Below are 19,979 nucleotides of genomic sequence, written 5' to 3' on the forward strand. Positions count from 1 at the left end.
TACATGAATTACTCTCACTTTATTGTTTAAACCTGTTAGTTTAATTACTGTCAGTTTATTGTTTAAATACGTTAGTTTTATTACTGTCAATTTATTGTTAAATCCGTTACATGAATTACTCTCACTTTATTGTTTAAACCTGTTAGTTTAATTACTGTCAGTTTATTGTTTAAATCCGTTAGTTAAATTACTGTCAGTTTATTCTTTAAATCCGTTAGTTAAATTACTATCAGTTTATTCTTTAAATCCGTTAGTTGAATTACTATCAGTTTATTCTTTAAATCCGTTAGTTGAATTACTATTAGTTTATTGGTTAAATCTGTTAGTTGAATTACTATCAGTTTATTGTTTAAATCCGTTAGCTGAATTACTAAACTGCTACGCTTACTTAGATTCCACCGGTGGGTCAACAATACATTTTCAACAATAAAATCTGTTATTCGATTCCCAGTGATTGACAGAGCGGAGATAGCCGTTTGTGTAGCTTTGTGCTAAGAAAAACAATAAAAAACACTTCCATAGAATTATTTTTATAAAAGTTTAGAATGTGATATCAACATCTTTGAAATGTAACATTCCACATATACTTAAATTTGTAGATCGTAATATGTTTAACACAGTGTAGTTAACTTCAGATTTTCCAACATGCTCTTATTAGAAGGTGAGACCAACTGACTATTTAAGCTGCTTACGTTTTTCAGGCTTAGCTAGCTTTCTTCCATTGACTTTACACTGAACTACCATAATTTTAGTTCTTGTGTATACCTCCAGCAAAACAGAAATTTTTTTTCGACATAACTGACAAATAATAATTATTATCAAGTTGGATTTTTTTTTTTACATAATGCAATTTACTTAAAATAGTTCAGTTGATATATATTTCCTGTATTCCTTTTATTTGTTTGTTTGTTGTTAAGCGCAAAGCTATACAATGGGCTACCTGTGCTATGTCCACCACAGCTATCGACACCCGGGTTTTAGCATTATAATCCTTCAGATTTTCGGCTGAGCCACTGGGGAGGGGGACTTTCCTGTGGCAATAGCAACATTTTTAATAGATGTACAATGTACTTCACTCGTGCTGCTCAGCTAAAGGCAAGGTAGTTTAATTAAGAAATAGCACAGTAAAACACAAAATGGCTACAAACAAACACTCTAGGAATTTTAATAAATATTGTGATATTTTTTTATTTACTTAAATGTGTGAGTTCACCTGAGCATAATTATAAGTGTTTAATGTGTCTAGAGAATTGGTTAATGTTGGATGTTAAAATGTATTTGTTTGTTTGTTGTTGTTTTGTGTTACTTTTAGCAAAACCACATAGGACAATCTGCTGTGTCTACCGAACCCCGAATTTTAGTGTTCTAAGTCCGTAGACTTACCGTTGTCCCATCAAATAGACAAACAAAACAAACATTCATTTACTACGACGGGTATTAAGGAACGCAACTTACAAAAAAAATGGTTTTGAGCCTGTAAAATAAGTCAAGATTAAAGCATAAATCCATGTGTTTAAAAGAATTACCAACATTACTATACGCCCCTTTATTAAAAAATCATAAGGCAAGCTTCAGCTTTATGCACACGACTCTAATAGTTCGGGGCATTGATACGACTGATAACGCTTTATATTCTCCTACAGTTTTCCGTGGTGCCCGCAGCAACTTGGCTGCTCAAGGAAAATGATATATCGTTTATCAAGTAAAGAAGTGAATGGCTATTCCTGAGGTAGATATCTGTTCACGTACAAATACCCTCTGCCTAACATGTAATTTTACAGACAAGGCCCAGTGAGGCACACAAATCTCAATAAACCTGCAAAGGTTGGTTCCTAAACGGGGGGGGGACTAGATCGTCGATATACTTGCAGATGCAAAGGATTAGTTAGACAATAGTCTAATTGTGATACACCATCATACTAAGTTTGACAGTCTTGTCTCTAATTTATTATCTATATTACTAACATTGTCTTATTTAACTACTTCACACTTTACAGTACTTTTTTTCAAATTCTCAGGTTTGATCAACTAAATGGCAGCTGGCGAGAAAAGTAAAATAAATAAAAAGTTAATATCTGTATCTATTTTGTTATTGCTAATTTATTGTTACTTTTCATGTAATGTTTTTGATAAAAGACAACATGTAGTACTCAATATTCATCTTCCTTTATTAAATCATTATTTTTTGTAAAAATACTTTATTAGAAATTCTTATTTTTTGTGGACAAAACACTTCTAATGTTTAATGAAAGCTTTCCAAATTTCGTGAAGATACATAAATCATATCGTATCGGACGATGTATCGATACAATCGTGTCGCGCTTCACGATACAATACTCTATCGTATCGCCACACCTTTACTATATATACACAAACATAAATTAGTATGACACAATGCGGTATTAAATATTCAACGCTATAAACATATTCATCAATCAATTAATTATGCAACAAAGTTTCGAGCTTTTTTATTTATTTATACCATAATTTACGCTTAAAACGTTTTAAAGTAAGCAAACTTTAATAATTGGTGACCATTAATGCATTGGAATAACCAAACCGTGATAGCCAATCAAGACTACTTGGTTGGAACGTGAAATACGCTGCCCGCTCTTAATAAAACCTGACTCCTATAAATTTGATTAATATTTCTTTTAATTGCAATGACTATCGCATAATACAGCTTTAACCTTTCGACTGTCTGTTTGTTTTTCGTTAAGCACAAAGCTACACAGTGGTCTATTTGCGCTACGTCTATTACAGGAATCGAACCCAGAATTTTAGCGATATAAGCCCTCATGCTTACCTATAAACTAATCGGGTATAAAGGTAGAACACCCCTTGTATTTCTTTAAACTATTTACGATCATTGCAGAAAACTAAACTATACATTTAAGTCCTATCTCACTAATGCCTCTTAACTTCATTGATTCTATAGGACGATTAACTGGGTGATTTGTAAGCTTTCAATGCGAATATTGTTTAATGGCAAAGATATTCAACTTTCTAATAATGTATGAAGAGTTTTATATTAAGGTACCACTCAACAGCTTTCCTAGTCAATGCTAGTCAGCTTTATAATAATCCCTAACTCAATTTATTGTAATAGAAACCACCAAGCTTTCCTCAACACATATATCGTATTGGAAAGAAATATTAGCACGAAAAGTATACACAAATGTTTCTATTATACAAAACCTCAAATACTTGGACTGATATTCTACGTCTGGACTGAAGTATCTGAATTGGGTTTTAATTATGAATCACAAGTACACCAGCTGAACAAAAGAACTTTTTGCTCCTACGCCTCAGTTGCTTTATATGCTTCAATTATAAAGCTTTTTGAAATAAGCTACTTCATTTTGGTGGACTAGAGAATATGTTTCTAACATCAGCTGTATAACCTAGAAACTAAGCCTCAACAACATTAAACTAGGGAGCCTGCTGACAGAAAAACATCAGCTGTTCTCTTTGATTTAACTAAAGTGTTAATGTTTCTAGCATCAGCTGTATAACCTTCTAGAAAGTAAGCCTCAACAACATTAAACTAAGGAGCCTGATGACAGAAAGACATCAACTGTTCTATTTGATTTAACTAAAGTGTTAATGATTCTAGCATCAGCTGTATAATCTTATAGAAACAACATTAAACTAAGGAGCCTGCTGAAAACAACACATCAGCTGTTCTATTTGATTTAACTAGTGTTTCTCAGAAACATAGCTAAGTTGTTCTTTGCAATATGGATTTCTTAATTCCATGAATTAGTTACAGAAAAGCACCTTAAGGTAATAGATGCATATTAACCTCAACATTCTCTGTTTCACTGTTCTAAAGTTATTAATACCTGATATTAACCTCAACATTCTCTGTTTCACTATTCTAAGCTAAAGTTATTAATACCCGATATTAAACTCAACATTCTCTGTTTCACTATTCTAAGCTAAAGTTATTAATACCCGATATTAAACTCAACATTCTCTGTTTCACTGTTCTAAAGTTATTAATACCTGATATTAACCTCAACATTCTCTGTTTCACCATTCTAAACTAAAGTTATTAATACCTGATATTAAACTCAACATTCTCTGTTTCACTGTTCTAAAGTTATTAATACCTGATATTAAACTCAACGTTCTCTGTTTCACTGTTCTAAGCTAAAGTTATTAATACCTCATATTAAACTCAACATTCCCTGTTTCACTGTTCTAAGCTAAAGTTATTAATACCTCATATTAAACTTAACATTCTCTGTTTCACTGTACTGAGCTAAAGTTATTAATACTTTATATTAAACTCAACATTCTCTGTTTCACTGTTCTAAGCTAAAGTTATTAATACCTCATATTAAACTCAACATTCTCTGTTTCACTGTTCTAAGCTAAAGTGATTAATACCTCAGGTTTAACTCAACATTCCCTGTTTCACTGTTCTAAGCTAAAGTTATTAATACCTCAACTTTTTCTCCATCTGAACTAAATACCTTCACAATACCTAGACTTATCTTCCCATTATCCCAAACAATATAATTTCATAATGGCTAAACTTCAGCTTTTCCATTATTTTAAATTTAAGAACTTGATTACAAAGGTCAATATTCACAAATGAATACAACATGCTTCCAACATCCTCCTTATTTGATAAGACCCCCCCAGGATATATATTATAAGGCATACAAAGGAGAATGTATTACAACATATATATATATATATATATATATATATATATATACTTTAGTATACATTTAGCACAGTTTCAGTTTGAGACTTCTTGTGAGAAAGATGTATGGGAGCATACTGAACAATGAACTTATAATACATAGAACAGTCAGTTTCTGCATAAATAGACTTATGAACAATGACAAAGCTTTACATGTAATTTTTGGGCAAATCAAACTTCTTCTTTGACTTGTAAATATTATTTCATGCATTGTGTAAATCAAATCACTATTAATAACAACCACTTGTAACATTTACAAATGCCGACAATGTTTATAGGTTCAGTGCTCTCTATTACATACATTTAATTATTTCTTTTTTTACCTTTTATCCCTGTAAAATCATAGGAAAGGCACAAATCTCAAATATGTCTCCTTTAATCTTTGGAAGTTGTTGCAAGGTAATTTGTGCAAGTTCTCATCTAGATTGATGAAAACAGAGGAAAAGCATGACAAAAACCCTAATTCTAGGAAATATTTTTACCATTGACCTCTGTAGAATTGCTAAAAATGTATTAATCTCAGATAATGCTTTACTCTGTTGCAAGTCTCATCTGGATTTTTCAAACTATAAAGAAATAGCAAGCCAAAACCTTAATTTTAAGCTTTTTTAACCTACGACCTATGTAAAATCAAAAGAAACGGATACATCCCAAGTATGTCTGCTTTAACCTGTGGCAGTTGTTGCAAGATATCTTTGTACAAAGTAACATTTAAATATAAGGGAACTGCAAGCAAAATTCATTTTTTGTGTTGATGGACCTTTCTCCCTCTAAAAATGCTAATGGGAACCCCCCCCCCCCCTAAATCAGCTCAGAAATAAAGGAGTGGCACACAAATTTAAAGGTTATATCTTAAAATATTCAAATATGTTTCATAAAATATATATATATGTTATGTAAGATAATAAATACATGGGAAAGTATATTTTATAAAAACAGGTCTACTAATGTATCTGCCCTCTTTTAAAGAATGTGAAAGATATGTTTTAGATGCAATGAAATATAAACAGGTTTACTAATGAATCTGCCCTCTTTTAAAGAATGTGAAAGATTTGTTTTAGATGCAATGAAATATAAACAGGTTTACTAATGAATCTGCCCTCTTTTAAAGAATGTGAAAGATTTGTTTTAGATGCAATGAAATATAAACAGGTTTACTAATGAATCTGCCCTCTTTTAAAAAATGTGAAAGATTTGTTTTAGATGCAATGAAACATAAATCTCTTCCATTATACAGAAGTACCAAGAAAATTAAGAACAATTCAATTCACAAAATAGGGTAACTGCAGGTTTTAGCCGACTAAAATTTTGAAAAATAACATTTTTGTCTTGGTGTTTTGGTAATATCTTATTAATTTTATTAACTGTATTTAAATATAATGTATAATAATGCTTTCCACTGGGTCTTAGTGAAAAAAGAACCAGATAAAACTAACAAGTGAAACCATTTGAAATACTGAATGTTCTAACAGGGGTTTGAAGCACAGAAAACTGAAAAAGTGTATAACAGTGTATGTTAAAATCATCATAATACAAACTAAAAAATATGCATCTTGCTTTTCAGATTGAAGCAAGTTATATTTACTTATTACTTTAAGCTGTAGCATGGTTACTAGTCCAAACACAAAAACTACTAGCACCTCATGTGATCACTACAAATGAAAATTTGAAAGCATTGATTGGCACTAAATTATTTGGCATTACCCATGTCAGAGATCTGAATCACCTGCAGAACAACAACAACAACAAAATAGGTTGAAAACAATAATTATACATATAACCCTTTATCCCTATATCAAGATTCTGTCCACAATAGAATCAGTAGCATCAATACTTAATACTAATATATGGCACTTGGTTAAGAAATTCTCTATTTTTATGTGAAATCCTTAAGTGGCTTTACTTATTATTTAAACAAGCTTCATAACATGTTAACAGCTCTTCATGCAAACAAGAAAGTTAGTATGTTCTGGTGTGATAACATTTCACTGAGTCACAAGGTTTGTGTGCTATCAAGAAAATCTTCTCCAGTTAAATTACTATCTCCACTAGTGGGTGTGGCTGAGACAGATAGAGTTGCAATCACTGAAAGTTTAGTCAGCTAGAAAAGTCCTTTTGCTATCCATCAAATCTGCTAACAGGAGAGGTACTCACCTGAATGGGAGAGTCTCACTCCCCTATTATTTGCGTGGTTCTTTGAAAGAAGGGGACTAAATTTTGTTAGCAATGAGATCACGCACACACAAACAGTAATTCAGCTAAGATGAGTAATGATTGTAATTTCTGAAAGTAAGTACTTGTGTAGAGTAGGTCTACAGCTGTGTAAGTACATAGGTAAATGGAGATGGTAAACTAAGAGTGAACATGAAAAAGTATTGAATTTTAGCATTGAAACAAATTCTGAATCTCTCAAAGTTTTCTTTTAAAATTACTGTAATATATGATTCGCAAAAATAAGGAAAAAGTATAGAATTAGCTCAAAGATGCAGCTAATAATATGCTGATATTAAAAAGATGAAATGAAACACACCTGATCAATTCTGTGACTCAAAAATCATACCAGTAAATTATAGTCTATTAAAGTTCTCAAAGCATCTACTTTATATCTTTATTTAAGTCTCAAAGCTCCATATAAAAACGTGTATTAACTCCAGAAAGAGAATTAGAAACTTCAGCATACAAAAATATGTCCCACCTTCATTTATACTGGTTTAAAATATATAAGAATATGTTTTAACAGACATCAATACAGAGATACATATCTAAAGAGGGGTGTAGCCACAATCTTACATTAAGGAACTATTTTTTTCTAATTATTAAAATAGATATACACAAAACAAATGTGATGTAGGATGATTAAAACAGGTGGGTTCAGGGGAATTACCTAAGTAAAACTTCAAAAAATCTGAAGGTGTGTATAGCCACAACTATTCTATTGTGTCTTAAAACTAATAGAGCCATCTGGTGGCCACTTGAATAATTCTAAACCATACATTGATTTAAAACAGTAAATCTGTTGAGGAATTCTTCTGTTGCAAATGAATCAACATTCAAAATTTCTTAAGATGAACTGAACCCAACTAAGGGCAATACTAAAGAATGTATTTTTAAGTAACAGCATTATAAATAAGCTAACTCATATGCAGATGAAAATTGCTCCCTGTTAGAATTACAGTGTGTCAGTTGTATTTTTAATGTTAAAAAGCTTTGTTTCAAGTAAGTCAAGCACATAAAGTTACATGCTACATTTCACACCTCAATCATTGTTGAGCTTGTTTTGTAACCTCCAAAAATAAGATAAAAAATCTGAATAAGTTTTCATATACTGTACACTGGAATACTAATCACATAAACGTCTAAATTTCATATATAGAACATCACTATTTAAATAATATTTTGTGTGTAATCATCTCAAGAATTAAAGCAAGTCCTTAACTGAAAAATGTTAATGAAATTCATAATACTGAAATGAAATTACTCACTTATAAAATAAATTGTACAATTTCATTCATGTCATATCTAACAAAAAATGTTGCACATTTCTTAACATATAATCTTATAAATATCACAAAGTACCAGAAATATTTTAACGAGTTTTGAATCTCTGAAAATATTCATAAACTAATTTTAAGAAGTGCCAATTGCCAAAAAGATGCCAGTGTACAGTCAGTTTTACAATTATCCTACACATGTACACCTAATGAATATATTGAAACATCTGTAATGCACCAAAATACAAAAAGTAGGTAAGCAGATAATGTGAATTCATAGGATAATTAAATTAAGAATTTTTTTATTTTAATTTCAGAACATTTCCTTGAAATTATAATGTAATTAGAAATTGTCTTCAGTTGAAACTTTCTTTAGTGTAATTGGAAAATATATTTTCTAGCTTTAGGATAATTTTAATGTTAAGAATCGGCATACAAGCTTTTTCCATCTTTCCCAGCACCTTTCAGAAATGAGTTCCTAGCTCCAGAAGAAAAATAAATTTAATGTGATTAAATAATACCTCTTATAAACAAATGTGAAGTTGAATATTACATCACTAGCAATTTCTTATTTAGTTAAGAAGTTCAATATGGAAAACAAGGTTTGGTCTTCACTATTAATGTGATCTGATAAAGAGGAAATCTGTCAGTCTTGTAACCAAGTTGATCCTTGGTTAAAATTGATAACTCTACCACATATATTTCAGAGAAGGTTTTAGACAAGAGCACTTGAACCATGAAAAATGAGTTTATAAATGTAAGACACTTTTAATGATAAAATGATGTGGAAACCAACAATTAAGTTCTGAAATGTGGTTAATGTGGATATCAGCTTCAATAATTTGAGGTCTAATTTTGAACCTCACTCATATTACAGGAAGTTGTTGTTTTTTTTCCTATCATGAACTTATTGATAGAGTATCCAGTTATTAAATAAGAGAGATAGAATAAGTGCAGACCAGTTTACTCTATTTCAGTCTTCTAATTCCCAGCTGTAGTGCTGTGCCGACAACAGGGGAAAAGGCATATTCAAGGCGAGGCTAGATTCTTTGAAAATTACACCACCCCTATACAGCGTGAGTTAGAGAGCATGTGTTGTCTTTGAAACCATTGGCCAATAGCAACCAAGCATACCAAATTACAATTCCCAACCACGCCAGGATGGCGACACCAGTCTGCCGCCACTGAAACCATTAGCACGTAGACCCTAGCTCGAACCATCATGGCTACCACACATTTACACAACAATTCTCCATGAGGCTATCTGTCTAGCTGCAAAATTAAAATCATAGGAAACTTGGCTCCATTGCTTCTGAGTGGCTCCTGCCTATTAAAAAAGTGTATCATTTTTCTCCCCTGGGAGAGAATAATGTTTTTGGCTGTAGTGGAGAGGTTGGCACAGATCCACTGGAACTGGTCGTCAGGTGTATCATTAAGGAGGGAACAATGGCTGCCAGCTACAGACTCCTCCTGCCTAGAGACAGTTGAACACTGTATCTATCCTATCATTAGAACAGTACAGCTACCTACTTATTGATATCAGGTTCCAAGCAAAATTCTTACTTAAAGAGGTTAGAATTAGGTAAGGTTAATCAAGACAATGAAGGAAGCTAAAGTGATTAACTTTTACTTTCTTTTTTTTTGCAGTACACACTAAATAGCTTGTTTTAACAATATTATTATTAAAAAAATATTCTAAGAAAAGCTTTTGAAGAAAACATGATTTATTTGTTTAAGTTGGCCACACAAGTTTCAATATGTGAATTCTAATACCCAGAAAAGTAGTAATTAAGAGGAGTAAAAAATTAAAATGAATTGAGCTCAAACTCAATGAAGGTGAGACAAGTAAACACAGACTTCATAACTTAAAAGTCATGGAACTAAATTTAATGTCTTCTTCTTGGCTGAAAAGAAAATTAAGAAATTGGAACTTGTAATAAAATAATACATTTGTTTACTGTTCATCTTTTGAAAGAAAAGTCACAAGTAAAGGTCCAAATCACATTATTTACTTCTTTTAAATTCAAAAGTATAAAAAGTTAATTTTTTAATCACAGAATACCAAAATAAAGATTGCTTTGTAAATGCCTTGATAACAAATAATTCTAAATAATATTGAATAGTGAATAAAAATAACTTGCATCCCAAACCTTTTGGTTCACATATTCTGATTTTTTAGTCAACATTTCATTCATAAATAATAAGACTGGAAACACAGGCCATTTTCAAAAAGTTAATGAAACATTTACAGAATGATATAAGCACCAAACACATTTCACATACACTTATAAGTTATTATCAATTTCACATTCAAGTAGTAATTCATAAATTTTGTGCCACAAGTACACTTACTTAAAAAGTAGTTCTTTCAAAATTTGTCTTATGTAACACATCATTATTTGAATTTGTTTGACACAGTAGCATTTCTTCAGCTAAAAATATTTACTATTAAAAGTTGAGATGAAATGTCTTGCATGTAACAAACATACAGTCCCTTCTGATAAAGAATATGCATTTTCAAATATTTAAGACATTTTTATTTCGGATTTGCTGCCAAACGTTTAGATTACCTCAAAGATTTGTAACAGTTATACTATAGTTGAGGTAACACCTATCAAAATCCTGTATATAAAATAGTTAAAACCTCAATCGTTTTTGGTTTTTTTCGTGCTTTACTTAGAGGTACAAATCCAGCAAGACTCATGTATAGTATTCTTCCTACATAGCATTTACTAAATATTTTATAGTTTTTGTAAGCATTCTGTCAGTATACTTAAACATCTCTGTTTAAGAAGCCACATTTTTATTCTTTCATTTGTATCCTTTCTGATTACTAAAATAATATTGTGCATCCATAAAAACAAATTACTAAATACACTCAGTAACCTTAACACACACAAAACACTTGTTCTTGTAAATTTGTAAAAGTCAAGCAAATGGTCCACTCACATGAGTCAAAATCTAAGTGTTTAAAATAGGTAACAAAATCAAGTTTAAAAGTAAATATTTCTTTACAAAGCCATGCATAAACTTTTTGAATATTGTGGGTAAAAATAAACACAAAAACTTACTAAATAAAGGTTGGAGTTCTTTAAGATTGATCTTCTTTAGTTTATACACTTCTTCCTAACTTCCTGCATGTTTATTTTTCATCACAGAAGTGTAAAACTAAGTCATGAAAATTAGATTTTCTGCTGTTGCTTACAAAAGTGTATTACTATAGTATTAGTAACAATTCTGGTAGATATTATCAACAGTAAACGAAACTGTTCTTTCAAGGGAACTTTAGATAGAGTGGACATAGTAAGTTTGAGATCTCAACAGGCAGTTTCTGTCCATTAAAGTTCTCAAACCTAGAAAACGAAACTATATATATATATATAAGTATTACTCACAGTAATTGAAATACAAGTTTAAATTTTAATCTTTTTGACAGCATATTCCTTACAGTTACAGCTCCAAAGTACGGAGCGCGATTTTTCGGCAATGAGACGTATCACGAACCTTGGATTTACATTGCGGCACCCTAACAAATTAGCTACGCCAGGCACAAAGTAAACTGTCTCCCACAACCAATGAGTAAAATTCTGCATTAGTTTACCATAACGCGGAAGAACGTTTCCCTGTAAAAGGGAATGTATATTTATATTTATCCAGGTATTTTTTCTTTTGCATTTTAGATACAAAATATATCTTTATTGTTTTTCAATTAAACTGACAAACATATATTTTTTGTTCTGTTGTTTCTTTATTTTATTAATATGTTTTCCAGGTAGCTACATTTCGCACAGTCATGTAAATTCGATATATACATGTCCAAAAAACATTTTTAATCAAACATGAAGCAATACTAAATGGAAAAAAATGGGTAATATTATTTCGTTGATAACATTCAAGTTTAATCGATTTGATCACGCCAATATCAAAGTGTATTTTTAAAAAATGGGGTGGGGTTACACAAGTCCCTTTTTATTTTGATGCGTAAATCGCTTTAAATCTTCTCAGTGAAACATATCAAGCTAAAAAAAAACAGTATAATTATAAGAAAAGTTTGTTTTTTACACTGCGATGTCAAATTTATATGAATGGTTTGCATATAAAAAGTCACAATATTTACAATATCTGTATAATTTGTTTATATTTTTTACGTATACACACACAGCAAATATAATAAACTTCATAGTTCCGTTTAGTAATGATTGCTCAGTAATACAGTAAAGTAACCGAGTTTTAAACGATCCCACGTCATCGCATATGAGACTATGAAGTCACCAAAGTTAAAAATGTTTTTAAAATAACCTGTAATAACCACAATCCCATGTTTGTTTTAATCGTTTCTAGAACCTTATATGTCCGTATACGTCTTCATACTTCTAAATGGGACTAATTCTACTATGAAAAGACTTGGGGGAAAAGAGGGAGAGGGGATAAAAAACATACTCTGGTGAAATGAGTGGTCGGTCGCGGAAACAGAACCGCCACCTTTTCATTATGTCATTAGGTAAAATTATTGGTTAGCAGATGTCATCCTGGTTGCTATAGCAACGCATCCTTTTCCGTTGTCTTGGATGAATGACCTCTAATGGTTTACCCAGGAATCCGAGCCTATTTATCAGCCACTTAGCTCATCTAACTAATCAAATAATATTTACAGCAATAAGAGCTAATCGAAAATATAAACGTCCAGCAGCATTTATGAAAAGTGACGACCAACTAAGAAAATATTTCTATATCTACAATTTTTTTTTCATTTCTCTCAAATTTATTAAAAGCGAGTTACAGTAATACACACAGTTATCCATCCAAACAGTTTTAATATTTATTCACTGGCAAAGTAAACTTAAAATATATATTGAGGTTTTTATAATTCTGTTGAGAGTTCATACAATATTTTCTACTGTTCACAGCTGTTTCTGCAGCAATATTTGACAAAAAAAAAAACGTCGGGAATTTATAAGCACACGCACACAGTCATACCGTCAATTGAACTATATTACAGAGTTTATTCATGTAAAAAAACAAATAAAACTATGGAGAACATAATAGTTTTATCTGCTTTCTTGTAGTTTTGATCATTATTTTCTTATTTAAGTTTACACTTAGAAATCATAATAGAATCATAAGGCCGATAGTTTTTAGTGATTAAAAAGTGCAGCAACAGATGGCGAGTTAACAAATTATTCAGTTCGATTGGTTGGTATAACCTCATCTTCTGCTTTTGTGTATGTTACAGTGCACAATTAATTTTTACGGCCATTTTACCAAGATCCCCACTTCCGTGTAGAAGTTATAAAAAGTGAACAGTTAGTATATTTTTCGTAACTTATTAATACAAAATAGCATGTACTTATTTTTTATTCAATTTACAAAACATTACACGGATCATTTTATAATTACAGATCATTTTATAATTACAAACAGTTGTACACAACTTACACTGCAGAAGCGTGAGTCAATAAAAAATCTTTTATATAAATAATTTATCATATATTTTTCTAACCATAAATTATTTCAGCCCTCACTATAGGAGTTATATTAAAAAATATAGTATGGTATTTGGTGTTTTCAACCTGAACAGCACCTTATGCGATACAAGAGTTAACCTGCCAAGTCAGAGATCCTGAGGCTCAAACATAGCCGTCCTTAATTTAGAACTGCTAACTAGAGGGAGGGTAACAACTCAGTAACAGCCGACAACTACATGGCTGCTCTTATTGAATAACTAAATTGACTGCCATTTTTATAACGCGCCCCTACTGAAAGTACAGAATGCATTCAGTTGTGTATCGTGAGTTCGAATTTCGGACCTTCCGATCCGCCGCCAGACATACTATCCACTACGTGACGACCGGCCTCATTCATTTGAGTTACACAGGCCATAAGAACTCTAGAAACTTCTCTATCACAGGTTTCATAAAACGTTCGGGAATTGTGATTGTTCCTTAGGTAATGTTCTACAACAATGCCATAACCATTGGCTGAATTAGGGTAAAAAAATCGCCCAACTCTACTGACGGATAACATCCAATCATAACTTCTGTGGATGTTATCCAATTATAGATCGGTGTACACATCTGAATTCCTCATAAAATAATGCATATTCCTGTAGATTTTCAGAAAAGAAGATTAAACGCCAGATATGGTTCCTACAAAATGCCCTACTATTTCTGCTGCCGTCGAGTCAGAGATTGCTTGTTAAATCAATTCTGAAATGGAGAGTTACAATAAATAGGTTGCCAGTTCAACCTTCGTATGTGAAAGTTTTCATTAAATAAATGTTTTATTTTACACGATAACATACTGAAACATTTAACATTTAATACTCCAACTTTCTTGCAGAATCACAAAATACGATTTGTCCATATTTAAAGTAAGAAAAACAAACAAAACCGACTACCTACATAGAATGGGCATATATATATATATATATATATATATATATATATATAATATATTGACACAACATGGCCAGGTGGTTATGGCGCTTGGCTCGCAATCTGAAGGCCGCGGGTTCGAATCCCCGTTCCACCAAACAGGCTCGCCATTTCAGCCGTGGGGGCATTAGAATGGTACGGTTAATCTCACTTTTCGTTGGTAAAAGAGTGGCCTTCCTTCTAGTCTTTTACTGTTAAATTAGGGACGGCTAGCGCAGATAGCCCTCGTGTAGCTTTGTGCGAAATTGAAACTAAACCATTTGTATCATCTGGTGACAAGTTCAACTGTAAAGTATTAAGGAGATTAATTACTTTGGCATTACCGTTTTTGTACTCCAAGTATTAGTAGTATTTGGCGCCATATTTCTACAATTTTACAGTTTCCTTCCACTCTCAAGTCCAAATAAGACTAATAATTACACTACACTACATGCCCATTTCTTACCCTCGTGTTTTTAACATACTACACTTCTTAACCCTTCCTTTAATAACAGTATATCGTCTTCATCACACGTTTTAACTAAATTATAACCACTAATAATTACACTACACTACATGCACATTTCTTGCCCTCATGTTTTAAACATACTACGCTTCTTAACCCTTCCTCTAATAACACTATATCGCCTTCATTACACGTTTTGATTGAATTATAACCATGAAAGTTTCAGCATTGAGAATAAAATGTTCGCCTCTATAGAAGCACTATGTATGCTACAGGCCTTACCATAAAAACCTGTATTAAGATGCAATGGAAAAGCCCCCCCCCCTCCCAGTGACACAGCGGTATGTCTGCGGACTTGCATAACTGGACTTGATTTGAACGTCTAGCAAATACACGTAATACCATAATATTTGCACGATATATGTAATGGGACTAAAGACCTACCATAAATATTGAAAAACAAAACAGAATACGAATGTGGTATGTACAGGTACTCCTAGTGTAAGAACAATAAATATGATGTCACGAGTGCTGAAAAACTCAGCAACTGTGACATCGAATTTTCGTATATATTCTGACATTCTTAATACGGTGACATCTAATATTCATACTCTTTGTTTTTCAAGACTGACCAACAGCACATGCTTAAATATAAAAAATGCGACATCGGTCCATCGACACTCACGGGGATTCTGGACACTTTCAAGACCACATCACTGATGCAACAGGGCGGAGAAGTAGTCCTGATGACACAAACAACTGAGGTTCTAGTCACAACACAACATGGACATTGTGGATTTGAACATTTTACACCTCTACGTACTCTTTCACATCACATCTGTGCTTTATGTTCGCTATACTTGTGCTTACTGTGAGTTACAGAAACAGCACTGTGGTTTCGTGTATGTTTCTTCATCGCTTTCTTTCTTAATAACATCCTGATAAGGCAAACAAAGTTGTCGTTTTTCTACGTGGTACATGCTAGTTTATCGGTTGTGTTCCAGTGATTTAAGTTCATAGTAGGATCAGCCCCCCAGTGGTACAGCGGTATGTCTGTGAACTTACAACGCTAGAATCCGGGTTTCGATACCCGTGGTGGGCAGAGCGCAGATAGCCCATTGTGTAGGATCACATAGTAGGATCAAAAACAGCCCTTATATGGACCCATCCTTTAATTCCCTGATAGGACAAATTGTTTGTAAGATACAATATTCGTAGATATAGGGTTTTATTGGTTTGTTTGTTTGTAGTTAAGCACAAAGCTACACAAAGAGCTATCTGTGCTCTGCCCACCACGGGTATCGAAACCCGGTTTCTAGCGTTGTAAGTCCGCAGACACACCGCTGTGCCACTGAGGGGCGGTTTTATTGGTAATCACCCAGTACAATATACAATAAACTTAACACCTGACTTTCGGGATATGACAAATATCTTATCCAATCGGATATTGCGCTATCCAATCAAATCTGATCTGATTGGATATTAATTTTATTATGAATCGGATAACCAGATAGCGTTTACATCAAAAATTATCTCATAATATTACTCGGGCATAATATTTGCACGTGCATCACACATATTGGATATTGTGTCATCTAGTCAACTGGTGTTTTCTACTAGTTTCTAAACATAGTAACATTTCCTCGGCATTACAAAAATAGGAGCCATGGTAGTAGTAATTCAGACATATACTATACTTATGTAGTTTAAATACACATAACTCTTACCCGTTGTATATGTCAAAGGTGGTCATGGTAGCGGCGGCTATAGCAACCAACTACAAGCACAATAAAAACAATAGTCTTAGCAGAGAATCGAAGGTGTAAAGCATTGATTCATGTTGCCACGTGTCGTATTTTCTTAAAGGGCCTGCAATGATCGCTCACTCATGCAGAACTGTACATTCCCGTGCACATCCTTATCAAAGTTTTAAAAAAACAATAATGAGGTAATTAGTTTAATACTGTATTATCACGAAAAGGTAGCTCGCGTCTGAGGGGCATTTTAAATATGTACAGCCACATCCACGATCCGAAAATATCCAAATCGGGCGAAATACGAAGAGCCGGATACCTGAAATCTGACCAGAATTACTATTTGTCCCATCCGTGGTAAAGTATAATAGGTATATTGAACCTATGATTTTCATAAAAACAAACATATTTCATTTTTGGAACAATAAACAAGCATTTCTAACTAGAAAAATACTGCACACGCTGTTGTCTCATATTTCTAAAAATTAGATCTAATTTAAATGTATACCAGACACTAAACACTGTAACAGGATGCCAACGGAAAAAAAAAAGTGTAGACAAGTTACATTTTCGTAGTTACGCTAAGATTATGGCGATTGAATAACAACCGTTGTCATGGTTATCGGCCAAGAACTAATTATTATTCAGTTCCTCTTTTTATCACTAGATACTCATTACTAACTAGTTCATATCCTATGTTTCTGCTGTTAATCTGTTGCTGCCTTCAGGGAAGTCCTGATAAGGACTGCATGCGATGGCAGGAGTTGAGATTCGATCCTATTAGGAAGGCTGAACACCAGTTAGGGCATGAATCAACTACCTAGTTGAATGGTTTTAAGACGGGTATCCAGGTTTGGCTGACTGAACGTTTTATCAGTTAGATGGGTGTAGAACGCTTTTATATTTCAGTTTCTCGTGCATGGTTCATTACAGAATCTTGCATATCCGATCATTTTACTAGTATTCCATTTTGTTGTATAGTCTTATTTTCCGATATGATAGACTATTTCAGATAGGTCAGTATTACAGAACTTTGCATTTGTATTTTGTTTTTGAATTTTGACATTTGTTGGTATTTTTGTTCATCCAATCTATTGAAGCCCACTCTCACAAGAAATGCCATGCCGTAAATGGTCCTTTGACTATAAAATGTACCTTTAGGTGGTTTAGTGAACTTTAGTGTATACTAATTGCAACAAGTAGTATTGGGGCTTCAGAACATTGTTCTGACTTTATGCTTTTTACATGTACCTTGTACGTTTAACACACGGGCACTTGGGGGTATTTCTGTGATTTTCTTCCTGCTTCTTCTTGGTGTTTATCACGTGTATTGGGTGTACTTTGTCAAATAGAGTTGTAGTGATGTATTTTACTTCCCTCTCCTCAGCATCTTTTGTATTACAAATCTTCGTACTGAGTAGTGCGTGATGCCCGTTGTAACACTATTGGTGTGGTTTGATCTATGGGTCGAATTATTTACCAGTATCTGTGGATTTCCTGCAATCTCCTGTAGTATATGATTTATATGCCTTGATAACAATCACGTCTAAATATGAGAGTTTGTCTTTCTCCATTTCTACTGTGACGTTAGAAGGTGTCTGATCAGGTGGTTCATGACCTATATCGTTAGATGATAGACTATAGGGAAGTCAGCTAGTTAACACCACCCACCGCCAACTCTTGGATTACTCTTTTACCAACAAATAGTGGGACTGACCGCCACATTATAACGCCCCCACAGCTGAAAGAGCGGGCATATTTGCGAGTCGAGCGCCGTAACCACCAGGCCATGCTACGCCTTATGGAGAGCAAAACACTATTTACAATATCCCACGTGAATATGAGCTCCAATGAATTAAAGAAACAAAAAAATCAGGAAAATAATGAACATAAAACAAACTGTTATACCGATCTGTCTGTAATATGAGAAAGTGAAAATAATCCTTCTACATTCACCTAACTGATAACTGATTCAGTCCAACTATTAGAGAAGTACACAAAACACGGGTTCCCCAATTGAATTTATTCAAACAGTCGGTTACAATCCGAATGGGGAAAGAGCCCGAATAACTGGATACCCATAGAACCACTATCTATAATAACTACACTATGTATAACGACGACCATCAAACTCTTAACTGTAATAAAAATAATGTAGTATGTTATTAGAAATATCTGTAGCAACAGGCTTCTACATGTATTAGGTCAAAGTAAGTTATCTATATCGATTTTTATAGAATCTTGTGTAACTATATCTGTAGTACTTATTGGAATTGGCACCCCAATCTTATAGGTTCTTGTTTTGCTGTTTTCTAAGAGTTGTTTTGTACTGCAACGACTGTCATACATTACACCGAATTCGAGACACTTTGTAAAACATGGCGACACAACTATAAAACAATTCGGGATTTGATTACAAACTACCTTGTGTAATTTGTTATTCATCAGTCTTGCACTCTCTTTATCCAACGTATGGGTTGGGTACCATAGGTGTCTGTTAAAGGCAGACTTTTAGATAAGTGTATTCAACATTTTCTTAATCAGTATTGTCATTAGTGTACTTTCACAAAAGCCTATAATAACAAATTTATAGTGCAATATTACGAACAATTACTCATGAATAGCAGGATCAACTAACGATCTTAAGAAAATTAGTTGTAGTGTTTTTTAAACCTTCCTACTGGTTGAGTGACTTTCACCAATTGTAAGGAATGAGTCTAATTGACAAAGAACCAAAGTACCTCCTTGTGAAATTTTGAAACAATCGGGTCAAAATTAACCGAGAAGCGGCCTTTTGACTTAGACCCCAAAACCGTAAATGAACCGCCTAAACGTCACGTTAGTGTAGCCTATATAATCTGTAAAGTTTAGTGTACTCTAATCCCTTATAGTGATGCCACACGACAAGACACATTTGGCATGTAATGCTGTTTGAATAAAATAAGGGAAACAACGCCTCTGTAGCCACACAGAATATCAAAGAAGTTTATGGAAATGTTTTGAACGTTCGTAAGTGTCAACGAAGGCTCACAAAATTTCGTTCAGGTGATCATCGTTTCCAACGTGTGAATGTTGCTTCGTCTCTTCTGGCGCGTAATGTGCGTGAACCATGTTTGGACAGAATTGTCACCGGTGATG

The sequence above is a fragment of the Limulus polyphemus genome, unplaced genomic scaffold (assembly GCF_000517525.1).
Source record: "Limulus polyphemus unplaced genomic scaffold, Limulus_polyphemus-2.1.2 Scaffold1837, whole genome shotgun sequence".
Lineage (NCBI taxonomy): Eukaryota > Metazoa > Arthropoda > Merostomata > Xiphosura > Limulidae > Limulus > Limulus polyphemus.